At 43.0% G+C, this 16341-nt stretch overlaps 1 protein-coding gene and 1 long non-coding RNA gene across 3 annotated transcripts in view; one reads left to right on the forward strand and one right to left on the reverse strand.

Annotated features, from left to right (window-relative positions):
- The window catches only part of LOC139826526 (uncharacterized), a 72271-nt gene extending 56414 nt beyond the window's left edge, over window positions 1-15857 (forward strand). For both annotated transcript variants that reach the window (XR_011736645.1, XR_011736644.1), the window contains 3 exons: window positions 6366-6646; window positions 7970-8044; window positions 8389-15857. This is a non-coding gene — a long non-coding RNA (uncharacterized lncRNA). The remainder of the gene's footprint in view (window positions 1-6365; window positions 6647-7969; window positions 8045-8388) is intronic.
- The window catches only part of CDC42SE2 (CDC42 small effector 2), a 269695-nt gene that overhangs the window by 226464 nt on the left and 26890 nt on the right, over window positions 1-16341 (reverse strand). The gene's annotated exons all lie outside the window — the stretch shown is intronic.

Here is a 16341-nt window from a genome sequence, read left to right on the forward strand (position 1 = left end):
AACCCTCAACCCTAACCCTAACCTTAAACCTAACCCTAATTCCTAACCCTAACCCTAACGCTAAACCTAAACACTAAGCCTAAGCCTAAGCTTAAGCCTAACCCTAACCCTAACCCAGACCATAACCCTAAGGCTAACCCCAACCTTAACCCTAAACCCTAACCCTAAACCTAATCCTAACCCTAACCCTAACCCTAACCCTAACCCTAACCCTAACCTTAACCCTAAACCCTAACCGTAACCCGAACCCTAACCCTAACCCAAACCCCGACCCTCAGCCTAACCCTAACCCTAACCCTAAACCCTGACCCTCAGCCTAACCCTAACCCAAACCCTAACCCTAACCCTAACACCAACCCTAACCCTCACCCTAACCCTCACCCTAACCCTAATCCTAAACCTAACCCTAAACCTAACCCTAACCCAAACCCTAACCCTAACACCAACCCTAACCCTAACCCAAACCCAAGCGTAACTCCTAACCCTAACCCTAACCCTAACCCCAACCCTAACCCTAACACTAACCCTAACCCTAACCCTAACCCTAACCATAACCCTAACCCTAACCCTAACCCTAACACCAACCCTAACCCTAACCCTAAATCTAAAACCTAACCCTAAATCTAACCCTAAGACTAACCCTAACCCTAACCTTAACCCTAACCCTAACCCTAACTCCTAACCCTAACCCAAACCCTAACCCCAACCCTGGCTCTAACCATAACCGTAATGGCCCTAACCTTAAACCTAACCATGAACCCTAACCCTAAACCTAAACACCAAGCCTAAGCCTAATCCTAACTTTAACCCTAAACCCTAACCCAAACACTAACCCTAACACTGACTCTAACCATAACCCTAATGGCCCTAACCCTAACCCTAAACGCTAACCCTAAACCTAAACCTGGCCCTAACCCTAAAACCTAATATTAACCCCAGCTCTACCCCTGGCCTTAACCCTAACCCTAATGACCCTAACCCTAACCCTAACTCTAACCCTAACCCTAAACCCTAAGCCTAAGCCTAACCCTAACCCTAACCCAGACCATAACCCTAAGGCTAACCCCAACCTTAACCCTAAACCCTAACCCTAACCCTAACCCTAACCCTAACCCTAACCCTAACCCTAACCCAAACCCTAACCCTAACCCTAACATCAACCCTAACCCTTACCCTAAACCTTACCCTAACCCTTAACCCTAATGCTCATGTCCCTAACCCTTACCCTATACCCTAACCCTAACCTAAACCCTAATCCTAACCTTAACTCCTAACCCTAACCCCAACTCTAATTCCTAACCGTAACCCAAACCATAACCCTGACCCTGGCTCTAACCATAACCGTAATGGCCCTAACCCTAACCTAACCCTAACCCTAACCCTAACCCTAACCCTAACCCTAACCCTAACCCTAACCCTAACCCTAACCCTAACCCTAACCCTAAACCTAAACACTAAGCCTAAGCCTAAGCCTAAACCTAACCCTAAACCCTAACCCAAACCCTAACCCTAACCCTGGCTCTAACCATAACCCTAAAGGCCCTAACCCTAAACGCTAACCCTAAACCTAAACCTGGCCCTAACCCTAAAACCCAACCCTAACCCTAACCGTTGCCTAACGCTAATGTCCCCAACCCTAACCCTCAACCCTAACCCTAACCTTAAACCTAACCCTAATTCCTAACCCTAACCCTAACCCTAAAACCTAACCCTAACCCTAACCCTACCCCTGGCCCTAACCTTAATGGCTCTAACACTAACCCTAACTCTAACCTTAACCCTATACCCTAACCCTATACCCTAACCCTAAACCCTAAGCCTAAACCCAACCCTAACCCTAACCCTAACCCTAACCCTAACCCTAACCCTAACCCTAACCCTAACCCTAACCCTAACCCTAACCGTAAAACCTAACACTCACCCTAAACCTACTCCTGCCCCTAACCCTAACGTAATAACCCTAACCCTAACCCTACACCGTAACCCTAACCCTTACCCTAACCGTAACCCAAACGCTAACCCAACCTGAAACCTTAACCCTAATCGTATCCTGGGCCCTAACCCTAATGGCCCTAACTCTAAACCTTAACCCTAACCCTAACCTTAACCCTAACCCTAACCCTAACATAACAACCCTAACCCTAACCCTAACCCTAACCCTAACCCTAACCCTAACCCTAACCCTAACCCTAACCCTAACCCTAACCAACATCCTTAAGAAAGAATGGCATACACCTGCTTAGACCGGAGGGTTAAATGTGTTTTTTTATTAAATAGATTTGGTATGATTTTGCAGAAAACATAAATTTGAAGTTTTCAGCTAGGAACTGAGATATTATTAAAACCTAGAAGATGAATGTAGGTGCCTGAAACCAGTATTTATGATGTGGACTTCTTGATGTCTTGAGATACACCCTTTGCTTTTTCTTGGATCAGTTTCAACTTTTGCTTCCATCAATACCCTTTCTGCATAAGTCACTTAGTCCTTCCTTCTGTGTGGCCAGAAAGGATCCTGAAGACCTTGTCATACATTTTTCCTTGAGATACTTCTGGCCATTGATTGGCAGTGGCTTTTAAAATTGTTCCTTTCCTTTCCTTTCCTTTCCTTTCCTTTCCTTTCCTTTCCTTTCCTTTCCTTTCCTTTCCTTTCCTTTCCTTTCCTTTCCTTTCCTTTCCTTTCCTTTCCTTTCCTTTCCTTTCCTTTCCTTTCCTTTCCTTTCCTTTCCTTCCCTTCCCTTTCCTTCCCTTCCCTTCCCTTCCCTTCCCTTCCCTTCCCTTCCCTTCCCTTCCCTTCCCTTCCCTTCCCTTCCCTTCCCTTCCCTTCCCTTCCCTTCCCTTCCCTTCCCTTCCCTTCCCTTCCCTTCCCTTCCCTTCCCTTCCCTTCCCTTCCCTTCCCTTCCCTTCCCTTCCCTTCCCTTCCCTTCCCTTCCCTTCCCTTCCCTTCCCTTCCCTTCCCTTCCCTTCCCTTCCCTTCCCTTCCCTTCCCTTCCCTTCCCTTCCCTTCCCTTCCCTTCCCTTCCCTTCCCTTCCCTTCCCTTCCCTTCCCTTCCCTTCCCTTCCCTTCCCTCCCCTCCCCTCCCCTCCCCTCCCCTCCCCTCCCCTCCCCTCCCCTCCCCTCCCCTCCCCTCCCCTCCCCTCCCCTCCCCTCCCCTCCCCTCCCCTCCCCTCCCCTCTCTATCCCTTTCTCTTTCCCTTTCTCTTTCTCTCTCTTTTTCTCTCCACCAGGACCCCCAAGGCCCTGGGGAGTCCCTACTGTGGCTCCCCAGCCACAGGTATCCTGGTCTGTACTGGGCTTTTTGCTTATCCTGACCCAGGTTCAGGACTTCGCATGTGTCTTTGTTAAACTTCATACTGCTCTTGCTAAGCCCACTCTTCCAGCATGTTTGGGTGTTTCTGTTTCGGCTCTCCATTCGGATGTGTCCACCACACCACTCATGGTGTCATCGGCAAACTTGATGAGGCTGCTTTCAGTCCCATCACCCAAGTCGCTCATGAAGACGTTGAACAGCGTGCAACCCAGTATTGATTGCTGGGGACTCCACTTATGACAGGCTGCCAACCTGAGAAAACACCTGTATTGTTTCTCGACCTGTACTTTTGAAAAGTCAATAATTAGCAGGTTGTGGTTTGTTCCTTCTCCTTCCCTTCCCCCATATATATAAAAAATATAGTCACGAAGTAAAATAGGTGATAACTTATGCAAGGTGCATTTATTTGGTGGGAGGCAGGAGACAGAAGTCTAAGATCTCTCAGCAATACGAGGGCAGGAATAGCGAGGAGGACAAAAACTCAGTGTTTTATTTTTTCAGTTATTGGTTGGAGAGAGGTCTTGCTGTTGTGTAGTCTCTCAGAAGGGCTGGAGCTGGGAAATAGTCCAGTTGACTGGGTGGTTTTCTTAGATTATGTTGGAATTTGGGATGATATGAAGTATTCTTTATTTGATTTTCTGGGATAAGAAGGGAGAGTTTGATTTATGTTTCTGTTCTGAATTATTAAGTCATTTATTTTACTGTGGTGTTGGGAGTTCTCAGCTGAGATCATATCCTGTCTGGCAGGACAAAATAAAAATACATTGTCACAACTGCAATGCCAATGGTTCTACAGACTAAATAGCATGATGATGTCAAATGCCTTGCCTAAGGATGGAGAACATGTCCGTGGCAGAGGTGTGCCCAGAGCTCTGGTCTTAGGCTTTAGCTACTGGCCCACACTGTCTATTGAAATCATCTGATTGTAGAAAAGGGGAGCTGCAGTGTCAGGCCTTAAATGCAGAATTTTGCTGGAGATAATGGTGGGACCAGTTTGTATCCTTCCATGGAAAATGGTGGGCTTTTGTAATCACCAGCTGCACCTGTTTCCCACAGGCAGCTTTACTTACATGTGCCAGCATATCTATAAATCCTGCAGTTACGTTCAGTAAGTTGTAATTCATCCTTCCAGGGTTTTATTCTGACAGATCTGCTCTTAGCCAAGGCTTTGAGAACACTTTCCTGTGCTGGCAGCTGCAGTCTTCTGAATACGTGACTTCAAACTACAGCCTTATGGCTGCATTTTCTTCTAAAAGCTACTGGTGTTTGTCTCATAAAGTTTATTTCCTGTGGGAGAAATAGAAATGCTGTGCTTCCTGGTAGAGATTTTTTTATTTTATTTTACTGTGTTTTTGATAAGTAAACAATGCAAACACTGAGTATAGCAAAGTACATTTTCTATGCCAGACATTCTTCTGTAAAGCTTGATAAAATATACTTTACAGCCATAATCCTCAGTTACCTGCACATCAATTCCCTGTTCCATTTAAAAATCCTGACATTACTGTAGTAACTGATGAAGCACTTATTTCAAGGATGAACATTGAGGTCCTAGCTTCCTTTCTGTGCTATACTAAAAAGATTACTTACCATTTGTATACCTAAGATAATAAGAAGGGATTCCACGTGCTCTGCTTCAGTTGTCTTTGAAGCTGTTGGCCAAAGGCCAGTGGCATTTCAGTAGTGATGGCTTCTGATGCTGTTAGGAGCCCTCCCCTTAGAGTATCAGGCAGATAATGATGATCTTCTCCTCCTGTCAGAGCAGTGAAAAAGCAGTAGGTGCCACATTCTGACACTTTTATAATTCATTTAGTCTCCAGGCTGACAGAGCTATACAGACTATTAAACATTACCTTTATAGGTCTCCCATTGTAATCAGATTCTATTTTTAGTGATTTTTTTTGAAAAGGAAAAAATAAGATCAAGGAAATTTAACACACTTTTACAATAGATGAGTGGACAGTGAGATGGATCGAGAACTGGCTGGATGGCAGAGCTCATAGGGTAGTGATTAGCAGCGCAGAGTCTGGCTGGAGGCCTGTAGCTCATGGTGTTCCCAAGGAGTCAGCACTGGGTCCAGTTTTGTTTGACCTGTTCATCAGTGACCTGAATGAAGGGACAAAGTGCACCATCACCAAGTTTGCTGATGACAGAAAACTGGGAGGAGTGGCTGATGTATCAAAAAGCTGTGCTGCCATTCAGCGAGGACAGGCTAGAGAGTTGGAAGGAGAGGAACCTAATGAAGTTTAACAAAAGCAAATCTAGGGAACAACACCCAGGGAGGAATAACCCCAGGCACCAGTACAGGTTGGGGGTTGACCTGAAAAGCAGCTCTGCAGAGAAAGACCTAGGAGTCCTGGTAGACAACAAGTCAACCATGAGCCAGCGCTATACCCTTGTGGCCAAGGAAGGCCAATGGTATCCTGGGGTGCATTGCGAAGAGTGTAGCCAGCAGGTTGAGGGAGTTGATCCTCCTCCTCTGCTCCGCCCTGGTGAGGGGCATCTGGAGTACTGTGTCTTGATCTGGGCTCCCCAGTTCAAGAAAGACAAGGAACTACTGGACAGAGTCCAGTGGTGGGCTACAAAGATGACTAGGTGACTTATGAGGAGAGGCTGAGAGAGCTGAGTCTGTTCAGCCTGGAGGAGAGAAGACTGAGAGGGCATCTTATCAATTCTTATAAATATCTTAAGGACAGATGCCAAGAGGATGGGGCTAGACTCTTTGCAGTGGTGTCTAACAACAGAATGAGAGGCAGCAGGCAAAATCTGAAACACAGGAAGTTCCATCTGAATACAAGGAGAAAATTCTTTGAGGGTGCCAGAGCACTGGAACAGGCTGCGCAGAGAGGTTGAGTCTCCTTCTCTGGAGATATTAAAAAACTGCCTGGACTTGATCCTGTGCCACCTGTTCTAGGTGAACCTGCTTTAGCAGATGGGTTGGACTGGGTGATCTCAGAAGTCCCTTCCAACCCCGACCATTATGTGATTCTGTAAATAACTTCTTGAAGAGACTGAAGATTTTGTTTGGCTGCTGTGTTATCTTACTTTATTTTTCAGATGAGCCTGAGGACACAAACTCAACTAATATGAATTCTTGGACCAGATCATTCAACTGAAAGAGAAAAAGGGAGTCCATCTCTGCTCCTTCCACATCTACATGTCCACTTTGCCCAGGAGGGGCTTGGAGAGGAAGTGGAAGAGTCTGTAAGGCTTTTGAACCGTCAGCCAGGTGACATCCTCAGAAGTAGACTGACACCTTGGCAGTGTGCATGGGAGAGATGTTGGGGAGCAGGGGAGCCCTCCAAAGGAGCTGCTGCTCTTGCTATGGAGAGCCCTAGGTAACTCAGAAGCAGAATATTATGTATCTGGTTGTGAGCTAGAAGGCAGCATTGCCAGTGTGACAGTTCACTCAGCAGCATGACTGTCCTGCCAAGGGAAGGGAATAATACACCAGCGCTGAGAGTCATGGTGTGCAGATCATGTTGTATTACCACTCTTGGAGCTCAGTGTCCTTCCACACCATGGGCTGTTTGGGGTCTCATACATGCAAGGTACAATGGTAACTTGACTGCTTTGCTTATGCAAAGTGCTCAGAGCCTACATGGGAAGGTGACCCATGGAGAAGCCTCTCAGTTCTCCTTGAAGGGGTTGTGAGTTTCTGCGGGGAAAAGGACAGAGTCTAGCATTTTATTTTTTCCACAGAAATGTCACCTTTATGGTCCTGGCTTTGCAGCTCAGAGAAACAGAAGTACAGTATGATGAATACAGTGGAAGAGGTGGTGTTCTTCAAGGAGCAAAATATGTGGGAGACACCTTACTGTATCTAACAAAGGAGTTTGTCAGTTTTTAATTTTTACAACTCTTTCTTGGTATCTAACTGATACACACCCTGATAGGTGTCACCTCTGTAAGACACCTCCTTGCAGATAAAATGAACACTTTATTTTTTCTTTTTAGGCAATTGTTCTCATGCTGTCTGCCTAGTCCTGAGCTGAGTTCTGGGTGAATTCTCTAATGGGCAAAACATAAATCACCTTAATAACTGAGCAATCCATCACCAACACAAAGGGTGCCTTAGCTCCTCCACTTAGTGACACAGTGAAGTTGTAGAAAGCTCTGAACAAAGCTGGTGTGGGTTTGGGCACATGGAGGAGGAATGATGTGAGTTGGAAGCTGCACTGACAGATCACTCATCCAGATTTCCATTCTGAGGTGTAAGATGCTTCAATAATTATTCTAGGAGCAAGGTTCCAGAATACCTGATGGTCCTGTGCTTGGTTTTGGTATTTTGATGAAAATACTGACTTGACATATAATGAAAAAACCCCAAGCTACAGGATTCATTTTTTTTTGAGTCATCTACAGTGTTGCAAAGAACAGTGGACAAAGCTGTGCCAGTATAGCTGCGCAGACATCAGTAGGTTGGCAGGATTCATTTGTTTGGGGAGTTTAATGCTCATCCAGGTGTTTCAAATTCTACCTGAGAAGTGCTCTATTGCATTCCCCTGCTGTTTCTCTCCAATAGTTCTTGCTGAAAAACAGTAATGTTCTCATATTACTTACTTGTAATAGTATGCTCATCTTTTATATGAATTAAAAATTGCTACATACTGGGTTACAATTTCTTTTTAATAGAACTTCCTGTATATATTGGTTTCTAGACACAAGTGCCCTCCAAAGTCATGGACCTCTCTTGTTTGTACTTGAATAATGATTTTTGCTTCCGGATACCTCAGGTAGGTACCAGCAATATAAATGTTCCAAGTGTTATACACTATCTATTGACTACCTGAAATTGCTCAGGATTAACTATGTTAAAAAGATGCTGGCATAAGGGATAGTTTGAAATTTTCCCCCTTGCCCCCATACTGAAGATTTGATCTGTTAAAATGTGAAAGACTGTGGAGTTTTCTTTGAGAAAAAGCATTCACTTTTGAAGAATTTTTAGGCATTTTATGTTGTAATACATAAGAGGGGTTTTTTGCATGCCATGATTGTAGGTACAGTAGGTACAGTAACAGTTTGGAACTGGATTTCAGTTTTTATGTATAAAGCCTGATTTTATTTGGTGCTTCTTCAGATTGCCTGAGGAAAATGCTGCCACTCTTCAAGCATTCCTACCGCTATCTCTTGGGCTGTTGACAAAGGCTGTTAGAGCTCGGCTCAGCCTGTTCCCGGTAACTGGCAGTGAGCAGTAAGTGAACCTCAGCTGGATTGGCAGCCCTTTCTGTGGTGCAGAGTGGGAGGAGGATCTTGCACTGTCCCCACTTCATCAGTTCTTCTTACTTAATTAGTGATCTGGAAACCATCCTAGGAACCTACAGGCCTTTCAGCCCTGTAAATTACATTACAGCAGGTGGCTTCCTGTTGTTCAGATGTGATGCAGAAGCAAGGTGTTGGGTGCATACTTGAGGATTTCAAAGAATTGAGGTTGGAATGGACCTCTTAATATCCTGTAATCTAATCTTCTGGCTCAATGAAGGGTCAACTACAGCAAGTTGATCAGGACTGTGTCCAGCCGGCGTTTGAATCACTTCAAGAATGGAGACTCCACAGCCTCTCTGGGCAACCTGTGCCACTACTCAGTCTCCCTCACAGTAAAAAAGTTTTCTTGTGTTCAGATTGAAATTTTTTTTTTCATTTTGTGCCCGTTGCCTTTTGTTTTCTCAGTGAGCACCAGTGAGAAGTGTCTGTGTCTCTCATCTCCACTCATCTTCATCTTCCTTCCCCCCAATCAGCTGTTGATGCACACTGATAAGCTCCCTGGGAGCCTTCTCCTCTCAAGGTTGTGCAAGTGATGCTCTAGTCCTGTAACCATCTGAGTGGCCCTGCACTGGGCTTGCTTCAGTATGTCTGTCTCCCTCTTGTCCAGAACTGGACACAGCACTCCGGATGTGGCATCACCAGTGCTGAGTAGAGGGAAGGGTCATTCCCTTGACCTGCTGGTGATGGTTTTTCTAGTTAAACCCAGAAGACTGTTGGTTTCCTTTGCTCTGAGCGTGCATTAAATTTGTTGTTTCATTCTTGAAAAACAGCACCAGCATGAGCACAGGGAGACCTGCCCAGTAGTCAGTCCTCTGACCAGCTGTTGAGAAAGCTGTTCCACAGAGCTGAAAGCGTATTCTACAAAATGAGCTGATTTTCAAAAGCAGTAGGGCTTACACTCATTCATCTTGCTGTCAGGACACTCCATGCTACACAGAAAGCAACTCAGCAAGCTGAATAAAAGCCCCAGGTGGCAAAGCTTGAGAAATGAGTTAAATATAACTCTGTGAAATAGCTCTAATGGCTGTGGAAAATAGGACTGTTATGTTAGCCTGAGACATGGTTATGTCTGTTTTCTCCTTTTTTGCTGGATGTCTATGAGACAAAATACATATTCTTCATTTAAAAATGTTAAGAAAGAAAACCATACATGTAGAAGCAGATTGCTTTTCTTGGCAACAAATAAACTCAGGATTCTCATTCTCTGCAAGTCAATCATGCACACATTTACAGATGTATTGTCATTACTCACTTGAGCATTTGTCCATCAACTATAGAAATATAGAACTTCTGTTGCATGAATACCTCTGTCCTCACACACTTCCCTGCTCCCTGGGATCAGAAGTATAAGCCTTCTAACATTGCTGCTTATCAGCAGAGTAAAACATACTAACGCTTTCTTATCTTAAAAATTTGGCAAGAGATCTTTACATTCTGAAGGTGACTATTTGGGACCCCTAGCAACAGAATTAATGGAGTCTGGGCCTTCTGCAATTTCAGGGCACTGCTGCCAAATTCAACTTGAAAGAAACTTCACTTGCCTGTGTAATAGTTTTGCTTCTGTAATTTTTTTTTTCAAGTTAATATAATATATATCATGTTTCTTCACTGCCATGCAAAGATCTCAGCATGATTTTTGGAGGCTTTTGGTATACAAGCTGACATGACACTTTTATAAAATGAACAAATGTTTCATTTTTTTAGATAACCTGAAGCTGCAGCCACTATAACTCAAGATATAACTAATCTTTTAGCTGTTTCTAGCTATGGCCTCTGTCAGTAATTATGATACATACAGGAATTTTAAAATTTCTCAAATCTCTATTACTTAAAGTTAGATTACTGGGCAGGAGGGGTGTAGTAGAATTTTCAAGATGTGCTTTAACATAAAAAAAAAGTTTAAGAGAAAAAAAATAGAAAAAATAGAAAAAATTGGAAAAAGTACTTAAGGGGAAAAAAACGTGTCGGAAAAAAAGTAATGAATGCCACAACAGGGCAACTGAGAAACAATTTATAAATAATTTTTGCTGGTGAGATTATGGTTGTTTAAGAACCTGGTTTGTCCTAATGTGGTCCAGACTTCTTTGAGCAACTAAAAGCATGATGCAGTCATACAGAAATGCAGCTAAATACAGAGCCTTTTTTCAGAGGCTTAGTTTGTGTTAAAGCGCTATAAAAACAAGGTTTTCCGTGTGACCTGACTGACTAGTCTTAAAATGCCATCCTTTAACTAATTCCTCAGCCCAGAGGAACTGATTTGTGCTGAGGGATGGATCTGTGCTTGGAAGACAAAAAGAACCCACCATGGGAAAAACCTTACAGAGCACCAGACAGGAGAAGGGTGAACAGGTCAAGAGCCCACATTTCATAGAATCATGGAAACAAAATCACAGACTAGTTTGGGTTGGAAGGAGCATTTAAAGGTTAGATACTCCAACACCCCTTTCAAGTCAGCAGTCAGTTTATTGGTGAAAATAGCCTGCAGAGTATGAGAAATGATTTGATATTAATAACATGTAGTTGACATACAACCTTCAGCAAAGTCTGGTCTGTTCTTATTTTCAGGGTTTAAGGGGTGAGAACTTTGGTTGTCTATAGGCAAGTAATAGCTGGTTTAGAATCAGAAAGGCAAAAGTGAGAAAACTCATGGGTCAAGATAAAGAAAGTTTAGTAAGTGAAGGGGAAAAAAAAGAGGCGATGCAAAGGCAATCACAGCAGACTGATGACCAAACAGTCTCTGAGGAACTGTAGCCTTGGAAAAACTACCCTCTAGCTTTATTGCTGAAAACTATGTTCTATCCTACAGAGTATCTCTTTGGTCAGTTTGGGCCAGCTGTCCTGACTTTGTCTCCTTGCAGGCTCTCTTCCACTCCTAACTTACTGACAGTGGGAGCAGAATGGGAAACAGAGGAGGCCTTGATGTAGTGCAAGCACTGTCCACCAATAGCCAAAATATTGTTGTTTTATCAACACTGTTTTGGTTACAAATCTAAACCCAAGCACAATGCAGACTGCTATGAAGAAAAATAACTCCAGCCCAACCAGACCCAGTACACTCTGCTAAACAAGACTGTCAGTTAAAACTAGTACACAGGATGAAGGAAAGACCTCACCATGCTGAAACAACATGGCCAGAAGGAAATTCTTTGCATTGTGTCGCACACTTGGATGTGTCAAAGTACTTAGGTTCTCTTGTAGATTAATTTGGAATAGCATTTTCTACACTACTGAAGGTGGGATTCCTGCTTGTATAACAACTTGTGGAACACAGTCCTTAGCCTTTCTCTGCATTTCACTAATATTTGAGTCCACAAAAGATGTATTTTCAAAAACTCTTTACTGGTGGAAGAATTGCTCCACTGGTAGAGGCAAAAGTTATGGCTCTTCATCACGTTAAGTGTAGATTTAAATACAGTGGGGGACCCACTGTAGCCAGATAAGTTTTTGTTTTTCTTGTAGGTCTAATAAGAAGTTCAGTTAGTTGTCCATTCTGCAATCACAGGTGGTAAGTTTGCTTTTGCACAGCATCAATGCTTGGTCAGTGGTCTGGACTGGTTTTGATAGAAGTTTAAGTATCTGCTTGGTGGTGAAGTGTTTGTTTTGAAGTAACACAGTGAAGCAAAAGACCAAACAGCTCCTAGAAATCTTTGACAATGTGAAATTTCTGTAATGTCTAACTGTCTTCTTCTACTTTTGTAGCTGGAAATTGTTACCTATGTCCATCCTCAATCCTTGTGAGGCCCTGGTACAGGTTGGTAATGGGGACATCCAGAACCCATCCTCATCCCATCCTCAAAGACCTTGAAAATCTTCCCTACACTGGCAGTTGGGTTGATGCTATGAAGAGTGTGGGATCCCAGTGGGGGCAATCCAGTTCTTCAGGAGCAAAAGAAATTTCTCCTGGTGGCCAGGCAGGTGGTGCAGTCTAAGAGCAATAGGTAGAAGAGAATCAGAGAATCAGAGTCAGAGAATCATTTTGGTTGGAAGAGACCCTTAAGGTCAAGTCCAAACATAACCTAACTCTAGCACTAAACCGTGTCCCTAAGAGCCTCATCTATACATCTTTTAAACATCTCCAGGGATGGTGACTCCACCACTTCCCTGGGCAGCCTGTTCCAGTGCTTCACAACCCCTTCTGTGAAGAAATGTTTCCTCATATCCAATCTGAACCTTCCCTGACACAACCTGAGGCAATTTGCTCTCATGCTATCACTTGCTACTTGGGAGAACAGACCAACACCCTCCGTGCTACAACGTCCCTTCAGATAATCAGAAGGTCTGCCCTCATCCTCCTTTTCTCCAGGCTGAACAGCCCAAGTTCCCTCAACCGCTTCTCATCAGACTTGTGCTCCAGACCCCTCACCAGCCTCGTCACCCTTCTCGAAGTGTCTCCAGCACCTCAATGTCTTTCTTATAGCGAGGGGTCCAAAACTGAACACGGGATTCAAGGTGAGGCCTCACCAGTGCTGAGTACAAGGGGATGATCACTTCTCTAGTCCTTCTGGCCACACTATTTCTGGTAAAAGCCAGGATGCTGTTGGCCTTCTTGGCCACCTGGGCACACTGCTGGCTCATGTTCTGCCAGCTGTTGATCAATGCCCCCAGATCTTTCTCTGCCAGGCAGCTTTCCATCCACTCTTCCCCGAGCCTGTAGAGTTACATGGGGTTGTTGCGACCCAAGTGCTGGACCCGGTTCTTGGCCTTGTTCAACCTTATACAATTGGCCTCAGCCCATTGATCCAGCTGGTCCAGGTCCCTCTGTAGAGCCTTCCTGCCCTCAAGCAGATCAACACTCCCACCCAACTTGGTGTCATCTGCAAATTTACTAAGAGTGCACTCAATCCCCGCATTCAGATAATTGATAAAGAGATTAAACAGAACAGCTCCCCTGGGGAACAACACTTGTGACCAACCAGCAACTGGATTTGACTCCATTCACCACAACTCTTTGGGCCTGGCCTTCCAGCCATGCAAAGAGTACACCCATCCAGGCCATGAGCTGTCAGCTTCTCCAGGAGAATGCTATGGGAAATTGTGTCAAAGGCTCTACCGAAGTCTAAGTGCACAACAGCCACAGCCTTTCCCTCATCCGCTAAGTTGGCGACCTTGTTGTAGAAGGAGACCAGGTTGGTAAAAGAGGACCTGCCTTTCATATACCCATGCTGACTGGGCCTGTTGGCTTGTTTGTCTTGTATGTGCTGCATGATGTTAATCAAGATGATCAGTTCCATGAGATCCAGAAAAAAACAGGTGCTTCCAGTACAGAAGCAACCTCTGGCACTTTGGATGGCAGAAAATTGGGACAATGTCCCTGCTTCAAGGAGCTGGCAATACAACGCCTGAGCCTCTCTTGCTAACTATGGATATAGTGTTTTGTTTTTTCTTTATGAGGGAGGGTATGGTCAGAGCAAGAGAAGAATTGATCAGCTCTTGAAACAGAAGGCTGGACAACTTATCATTTTGACAATAAGTGTTTGTCACTTTCTTAAAATGACTGGTTGGCAACACTTGAAATCTGACAAGAAAATGAAACTCAAAACCCACAGAGACAACTTTCCTGAAGTCAGCATTCCCTCCATAGTTACATGTCTGCTTTTAGGTACAGAGAGTGATACTTCTGCATAGAATTCCTTATTTGAGGGGTATTTTTACACAGAACTAACTAACATTATTACTTCTTCTCCTTGCACAACTGTTTGATATCCTGGTTTCTATGTGTTATAGTTTGAGAATAACTATTTGTTCACCCACATTAATTATAACTGAGAATATTCAGTATTGCCATTTTAAAAGCCTGATTTGAGATACCTCAGAATGTAATAATTATACTTTTTTTCACTGTTGCAGTTCAACACTTTTAAATTTCAATTTCAAAAATAAATTTATAAGATGAGTGAAGTCTAATGTCTCTGACATACAAATCCTATGTGTGATTTTTCTGATACTTATTCGTTTTGTAACCTTCACAACAGCAGCTGTGAATGAGTACCATTCTAATGTAGAGAAAAGAGTAAAGTGAGGTTCACACCAACAAAGTATTCTAGAAGAAAATAGATAAAACAGAATGAAAACTTTTTCATTAAAACGAATAGCCCATCAGTGGGTGATGAAAGCATTCTCTTATCTTATACAAGAAGAAAAACATATAGCTGAAGGTAAATTGTAAGACACGAAAAGGTTGAATTTAGTTTAACATCTATCTTGTAGACCAAGGACTTTGAAAGTTCAGCAGAGGAATTCCGGTTTCCCTGAGTCCTCTATGTCCTTTGAATTCTACAGTGATACAGATATGAATATTTTAGTTTGGCTGGCAGCCATGGTAAAACATGCCAGATAGATATATAATTTATACAATGCTTTCAACCACTCCACTTTATTATGAGAAAATAAACCCACTTTTAAATATATGAAGTGGGAAATGGATATTGTGAAGGAAATAATTGATTTTTGTCCTTTGATGAAACAGATCCATGCAGATGTTGAAAAATGAGCATGGCTCCTGCCTGTAATGTGAAGGGGAATGGATCTTTACCGAAGTGTTTTCCTGGATTCTCTAAATGCTTTTATTTTTACCAAGCATGCCTTAAATCTTTTTATCTATGTTTCACCATCTTAAGGCAGGCTGAATATTGTGCCATCAGCACAAGCTCTACTGACTTCTTAACAGTTAGCACTACAAGATATTTCAAGTCCATATCAAAGAAGACATCTGCTCATAGTAGTGATTCTTCTCCCTGAGTAGTAAGTAAGCAAGAATTCAGTGGAAACAATGGGGACTGGGCTTCAAACATTTTTGGTAAAAAGAGTCTATGTGCTAAATTAAATGGGGGGCTCACACAAGAAGTGATATTTGTGTACTGAGCACACTCACTTTTAATGCCTCCTTTAGGGACATAAACCTAAAACATTCAATAACCCGCTTGGAAATTTTGTGTAAGTTTTGCTCTTCATCCTACTCTAGCAGTTTTTCCTTGCCTCTAACACAAGATTTATTTTGCTTTGTTTTGCTGTTTATTTGCCTGCCAATGTATGCCTTTATATCTTGTTTCCCATAAACTATAATAAATGAAGTATGTCCCTATTTCATGTTTTTAAAACATACATCATTTCAGTAGTGTTGTTATCAATGCTTTAATGATAGATGACTGACTCTGTTGAGTTACGTTTGCCTTAAAGTGAGTTCTTGTTTGCTTGTATAACAAGCCTTTCTTAATGGAAATAGGAATAAATAAAGCAAATTTTCTGACATTGATCTAATAGTATAAACACTATAAACATTCTATTTCCAAGGAATACTGAAGTACTAAGGAAAGATACCTCCCTGAACAGTTACATCTTTCACTTAGATAATACTAAAGTCCCTCATGAAGTGTAGGTAGAATTGTTCTGTTTCACAGGACTCTTCTGTTTCCACTGGGCCTTTACCTATCTGTCTGTCTGTCTGTCTATCTATCTATCTATCTATCTGCCCGCCTGCCTGCCTGCCTGCCTGCCTGCCTACCTACCAACCTACCAACCTACGTACCTACGTACCTACGTACCTACCTACCTACCTACCTACCTACCTACCTACCTACCTACCTACCTACCTACCTACCTATTTAGTGTACATCAATATGAAGTTATTTAAAACAATCTTTTGAAACCCTGTTGTACAAACAGCAATTAAAAATGAGACAACAGTACTATGTAAAAAACTTTGAAGCAAGTTTATTTTAGAATGAATTCCTTTTCCTTCTCTAAAAGCCTACTTATCCTTCTCTAAAAG

The sequence above is a fragment of the Patagioenas fasciata genome, chromosome Z (assembly GCF_037038585.1).
Source record: "Patagioenas fasciata isolate bPatFas1 chromosome Z, bPatFas1.hap1, whole genome shotgun sequence".
NCBI lineage: Eukaryota > Metazoa > Chordata > Aves > Columbiformes > Columbidae > Patagioenas > Patagioenas fasciata.